Below are 9,227 nucleotides of genomic sequence, written 5' to 3' on the forward strand. Positions count from 1 at the left end.
TTTCTGAAGTAGAAAACACCAGCTAGTCAGGTTTCCATCAGATTTAAGACAGAAGTATGTGTTTTAATACATGACACTGCAGTATTAGAGCATTTTCACCTAGTGCAGGGGTACTTGTATAAAAACTTATTTTTAGAAGCTAAAAAAGAATGAATCAACTCAAACTTACTTCCAAAGTGCTCTAGACACATTAAATGTGCTTTAAAAACAACCAGGGGCAATCTTTTAAAGTAAACTATCAGATGAGGTAATCAAAATCAAGCCAAGACCAGGGTATTAAAACTGCAGGTTTTGGTAAATATGCCATTTACACTAAGATTTCACCCCTACAGCCACAAAATAGTGAAAAGATATTTTAAAGTGCATGTTTTGATGCTTTTATGGTACATATGAATTTAGGTTACAGACCACCAATTCAACCAATGAGCATTTGGAACGTACGCAAAAATAGTCCAACGCAGAAATTACCCCTGTTCCTCATAGTGCTGTGAAAAAAGTTCTCATCTTATTTAAAAAATTGAAACAGTTTCTGAAAGGAAAAACATTTCTGTACATTTTATAGGTGATTTTGCTTCTTGTGATGTGAAGCCTAATCTCCATAATGATTTTTAAATATACCCCTGTCTTGTGAAAACACTGGGATTTCCCATGCTATTTATAGACCCTTCACTTCCGGTGACCAGTACTGCACTGCAAGTCTGCTAACCCCACATGCCATTCTGAGGATTGTGAGCTGACATATGTAGAATCATGCTGATATATAGTCCTCTGCAGGTTAAAGTTAAGGTAAAGTCCAGAGAAGCCATTGAATATTGTGAAATTAGCATAGAAGCCTATGGAAAGTGGAATTAGTGGTTTTTAGCCTATGAACTCAACTGGATGTTTCTTTTTTATACCAGGTCAGTTTTTTTCTGCTTTGAGGCTCTTTAGTGTATGACCAGCTCCAAAATAACTTTTTTGTCAACTAAGTAGGGGTTTAAGTGGCACATTTATTCAAAATATATGTATAAGATATATAATTCATTGGTTTGAGAGCCAAGATGTACTCTTACATCTTTAAAGACAAGGAAAAACATATAGCTAAGGGAGTGACCATGGTGGCATCACGCAAAACACGACATGTACAAAAACTGTTTATTTAACAGAGATGTGTAATCGTGTCGTATGAGTGCAATCTGCAGTGACAAACATCAACTCTATGCTCAGACTTACAGGTTACAGACCACCAATTCAACCAATGAGCATTTGGAACGTACGCAAAAATAGTCCTATGCAGAAATTACCCCTGTTCCTCATAGTGCTGTGAAAAAAGTTCTCATCTTATTTAAAAAATTGAAACAGTTTCTGAAAGGAAAAACATTTCTGTACATTTTATAGGTGCATTTTGCTTCTTGTGATGTGAAGCCTAATCTCCATAATGATTTTTAAATATACCCCTGTCTTGTGAAAACACTGGGATTTCCCATGCTATTTATAGACCCTTCACTTCCGGTGACCAGTACTGCACTGCAAGTCTGCTAACCCCACATGCCATTCTGAGGATTGTGAGCTGACATATGTAGAATCATGCTGATACATAGTCCTCTGCAGGTTAAAGTTAAGGTAAAGTCCAGAGAAGCCATTGAATATTGTGAAATTAGCATAGAAGCCTATGGGAAGTGGAATTAGTGGTTTTTAGCCTTACATCAAACGAAGTTTGATTCCATTTGATGGTAAAGGGTGGATTTTAGTCGATGGTATTACTACGCGTGCATATGGATACAAAGACAATCGTTGATATGGTCATTTCATTTTGAGTTTTTGTTTTTAGCATTGATGATATTTTTACTCTTTTGTATTTATGTATGTGTGTATTCTTTTGTATTATGTTTGAAAGTTAATGAAATCATCTTTAATGAAATCATCTTCAACTTTTGGTAAAAATATAAAAACGACAAAATCAAACAAAAACAAAAACAACACAAAACGGAAAACTAAACAAAAAAATTTTTTTTAAAAAAACGAGAGAAAATTAAAAAAATAAAAACGACAAAATCAAACCAAAAAAAACAGCAATACAAAACGGAAAACTAAACAAAACAAAAATCAAACAAAATTCGTGGAAGGTGAAAAAATGTACTTGCAACTTTAATATCTACCAAAAGGGGTGGGACGCGGATCGATATTGAGGTGCCACTCATTGATAATGCTAATACCTATACCTAATTAGCTGTGAATACATCATAACATAACGGATCCCCTAAAAATTGGGGACAGGTATTTTCATTGGTAATTTGGTGTAATTAAATAACTTGAATGACCCGAGTAACTCATCCTCAGGTGTGAACTGACGAGCAGATGGTCGTGTTCCGTTTGGTTACATGTATTCAATTGGGTCGTGTTATATTTTTTTTTTCACAATTTTATTAAAAATGAACACGTTATGTTTTCTTTTGTTTATTTGATATTCGTTGTTTTGGTATGAACAAACCACGGAGAAGCGGCGCTACAGATGGCAATTCTTCCTGGTATTTTATTTCAGGATATGACTACTGCTGATTTGCAAGCGATGTTGAATTATATTTATCCGTGGAAGGTGAAAGAATGTACCTGCAACATTAATATATCCATCAAAAGGAGGATGCGGATCGATATTGAGGTGCCGCTCATTGACAACGCTAATTGAGTTTACTGCTTAATTGTGATTGAATTACGACTCCGCATTTTTGTCAAGTAGTTATTAATGAGTTGTCCCTCATTGACAATGGTAATTGATTAACACCTGTACTTTATTATATGTGATATATATATCTTTATTCTCATTAACCTTAACATAGGTACAGAGAAATATGACAAAACAAAATGAAATGTACAATTATACAATAATTATCAAATGAACAGAAACATAGGAGGTACACAGATATCAACAATTTACCCAGGAGATTCTAACTTTTTATTAATAATATTAATAGATTTGCATAGCTTAACTGGCTCTGGTGGATGGCTGCTATTCATTAATTCGTTTAGTTTAAGAATATTGGGGCGTAAATAATTTTTTTGTTTAATATGCATCTTTCGTTCATTATTAAGAGCTGAACAAACCAGAAGATAATGAAATTCACCTCAGATATCTTGATTTTGACATAATGTACAAGTTCGATTTTCTCTTGGAATATTAAGCCATCTACCAGATTCAATAGGTAGTTTATGGTTCACAGTACGAAATCTGCAAAGAGTTATAGCATTTTTGTCATCAAGAATGTTGAAATAATTTTCAAACTTTAGTTTTCTTTGTAAATCTTATAATTAAGAGCTTTTGGAGATTCATGTACCTTGGATAGCCAGTTCTGTTTAAAATTGTCTACACGTGTTTGTTTTATAGAGGAATATAACCATGTCGTGCTAACGAATGATTGTTCGATCCACACATGCGATTTTCCGCTATCATCTAGTATCGACTTAACATATTTAAGCCACGGAGTATTAGCAAAATTCTTGTGCGCCAAGCGATAAGGAATACAAGGTATCTTACCATCGCTACCACTAATGAGCTCTGCCCAATAGTTGGTAATTCGCAGTTTAATACATATATCAAGATGATAGCGTCCGAGTTCCCCGTATATCATGAAATCCGGAGTCGATTTTTTAACGTTCATAATTAATTTACAGAATTTAATATGCACCCTTTCGATGACAGAGTTATTGCCCGCGCCCCAAACTTCACAACCATATAGTAGTATTGGCTGTATAATCTTATCAAATAAATCTATTTGACATTCTATGGACAGGTTGTGTATCCTTCCATTCCGTATGAGATCATACATCGCGCGCGTTGCCTTATCTGCGTTATATTTTTTCGCTTTCGCAAATCCTCCTGTCCTAGAAAAGACAACTCCAAGGTACATGAATTCATTTACAATATCTAATTCCTTTCCATTGTATTTCAAACTAATGTTATCAAGGGATCTTCCTTTAGAAAATATAACAATTTGACTTTTATCCACATTAACCTTTAGTTTCCATCGAGTACAATATTCATGTAAAGAATTCAATTGGTTTTGAAGATCAATTGCAGTTTCGGACAATAGAACAGTATCATCTGCATATAATATAAGAAAAAGCTTAACATATTTATCAAGTTCTGTTTCTATATCACCTGAGAGACTTTGTAAACAACAGGTGTTATTCTCAGACATCAAATTTTCTAAATCGTTCACATAAAGAGGAAACAATATAGGGGAAAGGTTTTCCCCTTGTCTGACTCCAATATTACATGGGGAAAAATCAGAGTATTCTACACCATTAAATATTCTCGACTTTATATTACTGTAAATATTTTTAATAACATTACATCTTGCCATCAATCGATGATTCTAATAATTTCGACCATAAACCTGGGCGCCAAACTGTCGAAAGCTTTAGCAAAATCTATAAGTGCACAGAAAAGTTTCTTCTTTTTTTTTGTTTTAATAGTTCAAAAAGCAAATGTAATGAAAAAATGCTGTCAATAGTAGAATAACCGGAAGTCGGAAGTCAAACTGATTCTCATTTAAGAGAGAAAAATCTTCTAAGAAAGATGTCAACCTATTATTCAATACCGATGTGAAAAGTTTACCCATGCAACTAAGAATAGTGATGGGCCTATAATTTTTGAGGTCAGATTTAACTCCTTTATTTTTATAGAATGCAAGAATGTTTCCTGTTAACCATATTTCTGGTATTATTCCTGAATCAAAAATTACATTAAATACTTTAACATAAATTGGCATGAGAGCATGAGTAGTATTTTTTATATATTCGTTAATGATAAGGTCGTCGCCACAGGCCTTACCATTTTTTAACTTCGTTTTATATTTCAAAATTCCATCCCCAGTAATTTCATCATTGATAATATTATTCAAAGAATTGTTTACATTTTCTGGTATAACAGTAACATCTTCATCATCATTGCTATTCGGATCTTTGAAAAAATTATATAGAGAATCAAGCGTGATATCGGACGAAGTTCCCTTAGAACATTTTGGCTTCAATAAATTCCAAAATTCCTTACTTTACTCTTTCTAAGATTTTTAATTTTCTTTCTCATTTGACGACGGTGCTCAGTGATGACTTTATTCATTTCGGACTTACAAGCCCTTTCTTTTGTTTTTAAATCATTTCTTATTTCATTATTTCTAAGATTTTTATATCGCCTCTTAGCTTTTCGGAAGCTTTTTCGTTTTACCCAGCATTCCTTTGAGAACCAGGGTTTATCATCTTTTTTATGAGCTGCTGAATTCGGCGATTTCTTATTTGGATAAAACACACTAAATACTTTTTCTGCTGGTTTAAGAATAATATCATTTACATCTTGAACCATATTATTAATAAGTTGTTGTGTCATGTTTTCACTATCAACGTGAGTAAGATTCTGAAGCACTCTATCCACAATTTGAAGATCAATATTTTCTATATATTCATTAGTTTGTTCGTTGTTCCATCTCTTTATCTTTCTGTCGCTGCCACCATCTTGACTGGAACCTGCTGTTGCGTTCTCGATGGGGTTTTCAGATCTTAAAGCTAAAGAGAGAGGACAGTGAGCATCTGATAGCAATGATGAGAAGTCAAGCACATGAAATGATTCAATAAGTGGCAAAATATCAACAGAATATATACAATAATCAACAACACTTGACGCTCTACATGTAAATTTTCCACCATTAGTACCATTTAAGATAAACAGATTATGGTTTTTACAAAATTCCATTAACTGGTTTCCATAATTGTTTTTCACTTGGTCCATACTATTTCTGTTGTACAACATACCATTGTTAGGCAACAAATTTACATAATTTACACCATTGTCATAGGGAATATGAATATTATCTGAGATTTCAAAAAAGTCCTTTGCAGTTCCTGTCCTACTATTAAAATCTCCATTCAAAATAACATAAGGGTAGTTTCTTGAAAATTTCATGCATTCTTGCTCTATTTCTGAATAGGGATCTTCAGATCTGTATTTAGAATTATCAGGGGGAATATAAATATTGCCAATAATTATATCATCAGTAGATTTAAGCAAGGATTTTGAAATTTTGAACCAGGATACAAGTTTACTATTTGAGTCAATGCTTTCTATATATTTTTCATACTCTGATCTAAACCCAAAAGCTATACCACCTGATTTCACTCTACTAATTTTCTTTCTGTTTTTTTGAATAAATTTTAAGTTTGGTATGTTTATTTCATCTAAATCGTCAGTTTTAGATTCAACAATACTAATAAAATCACATTCTACAAATTCTGGATAATTAGCTTTTTTCAAAACACCACCACAATTAATAGTTATCAATTTTAAATTACAATAGTCAATGTCGCTATCAATTGTGTTCCCAACATCAATTTCTTTATCTCCTAGGGTTTCCTAATATCTATGCGGTGTAGATGAGGTTCTTCATAGCTTATTACCAGGTCTTTGTTCGGGAGTCATCTTAGCTTTGTCACTATATAACAACTTTGGTCGGGTAGTACTGAAGTCATGTTCATATGCTTCTTCCGGGTAGTCGTTATATACTTCTCCATCAACATAAAAGACATCTCTTACAAGTTTGACCTTGCATCCTTGACTTTTCTTCCGTCGCATTATAGGGTTAAGACTACGTCTTGCTTGTTCTATTGGTTCCGGGAATTGACGGTTAATCCCGAAGTGTGTCCCTTTTAATCTATAGGCATTTGATAATACTGCCTCAAGGTCTTTCATGAAGATGAAACGAGCAATTATAGGTCTAGGTCTTCCCTTATTTCCACGGCCCGGTCTGGTGCTAGTTCCGAAACGGTGGACATTACCAAGCTCTATATGGTAATTTATGCGAAGTTCGTTTTTGATAAATGAACGGACGATCAATTATGTGTCTTCGTCTTGGTGCTCTCTATGCCCAGTGAAAATTAAATTGTACTTCATTGACCTACATTGTAGGTCCAGCACTGCATTCTTTAACTCTTCATGTTGCTCCCTTGCATCGTGTATAGCTCGTCTCATTTCATGTTCCATTTCGGTAGCGCGATCATCTAGCTCATTCGTTATCGTCGAGACTTTGTCTTTGATTTCTTTAATAAATGTTGATGAATTTTCCTGTTTTTCCTTTAGATCGTCAAAGATATTGCTCAAGCCTTGAAGATCATTCTTATTCGAGTCGAAAGTGCTTTTGACCTCATTCAATTCTCTGTTATAATCGAAGTGTTTGTTTTAACAACTTGTATTTCACCATCACGGACTTTGTTCGTCGATTTCAGATTCTCAACTGAAGATTCAATCTCGGTCACTTTTATTTTCATATGATTGACGTTTTTAATAAGGTTGTTTAAAGTTTCTTCAATCTTATCTATTTTCGTGACGCTTGTTTCTATTACATCTAATATATTATTGATTTTTACTATTAACTCATATAATGTTTCTACAGTAATTTCCTTTGCACCCTCATCGTTGTTTTGTTCGTCTCAACTGGTATTCATTTTGACCACTCCTTTAGGCCCTCACTATATTTGACGTGAACAGTTTTCAGTCGAATACACCTTTTCAAGAAAGATAAATGGTCTCGGGTTTTATCGTATCATATGGGTCTACGTACAACAATGACAAAGAAATTAAATAACTGAACTGAAAGTCTCTTGGAATAGATGTGCGGAAGATAGTACAGAGTCAGTAGTATCGTAATGCATGATCAAAAAATTACTCTATGAAGTTGATTAATATGTAATATAGATGACTTATCTTGCAAGCGAAGTAGAGTGTACCTCCATGATACATTCGGACAAAGCATTTTATCCATGATGACACCATAATGTGCTAATTCCATTAAGGAACCTCAATCCTCTCAAACCCCTAAAAATTTGAAATAATAACAATAAAAAAAACAACACATATTATACACATAAAATATAAGATATACTACATGTGCATGCAATAGGACACATAGCCAATACTACTACTAATGATAAGAGCTTAATTGACCATAACTGAACCGATCAAAGTAAATAAATAAAGAAAAAAGTTCTGCAGGAGCCACAAGTTGCTATATCAGTTGTTAGTTAGATTTTTGAAATGGCTTAGGTCGGACTGAGCACGTATCTCGTTGGGCAACTCATCCCAGAGTGTGACCCAGCATACCTTACCTATAACTGATTGTTCTTACCTTTGGAATTTCCGCTATATTGTCTTTTCTAAAAGAATAATTAGATTTTTTAAATGTGACCATATGGGGCTCGATAGCAATTAAATGGAATTACTTTTAATTCAGAAGATATTGAAAAGATCTTATCTGCTGGCTATACTGCTTTCAAACATGTACATCTTGGCCTTCTAATTCCACATTGAAATACTGTACAAAACTCTGAGTATTTATACCAAAATAAAATACTACTCACGAGTGGAAAATTTAGGACATCCAACTCCTAAGTATAATTTAACCAGTAACAGTCAGTGAGCAGATTTTAGGCACAATGTGAAGTAAATGCAAACTGCAATGAAGCGTATAGTAACTCAGACCACTGTAGAGAACAGATCAAATTTAAAGAAATGAAATACAATGGAAAACATAATTATTAAACTAATTAAAAATCAGCTTGTCAACATAAATGAAATAACATCATGTAGATACCATGGAGATTTCTAATGAATAATTTCGAACACTCCTATTTCCAAGGTACGTAAACGTTTACTTTTTAGTGAAGGAAGACCAGATTTTACAAATGACCTTTCATATGTACAGTTATAGTTTTCGTAAATGAAGCGCAAGACAAGTTCCTGTATTTTCCATCTTTTTTAAGTCGCTAGTATTATTAGCAACTTCTTGCACTCTTAATTTTAGTACTTAGTGTTCGCATATGATTTGCAAGCTCATATATCCATACTCCACGTTATGCTGCAGATCTGTGCCGTGTAACTGCCATAGCATCATAGCTATAATAAGAGATAAAAATGTACCTCTTAAATGTCATACACGTGTGTTCTACGTGTGTTTCTTTATTGCACGAGAACGGGAAGTTTGCATGAAATGATCGGTTATATAGCATTGAACATTACCCAGTTTCCGATCCAGGCACAGGGACTCGTTACAAAACTATATAGGTCATATACATTAGCACGGCCTCTATATCTATAAATATTCATTACCAGTTGTTTAATCTGGTTTCTAATCTAGTTGCCTGGTCAATAACATAAGCAACCTAAAGATTGCTCAGTGTTCCAGCTGGGGTCCGAGGGCAGAAGG

This window comes from Perna viridis, chromosome 3 (assembly GCF_037379345.1).
Source record: "Perna viridis isolate PV_CMFRI_1.1 ecotype Kerala chromosome 3, ASM3737934v1, whole genome shotgun sequence".
NCBI classification, from domain to species: domain Eukaryota; kingdom Metazoa; phylum Mollusca; class Bivalvia; order Mytilida; family Mytilidae; genus Perna; species Perna viridis.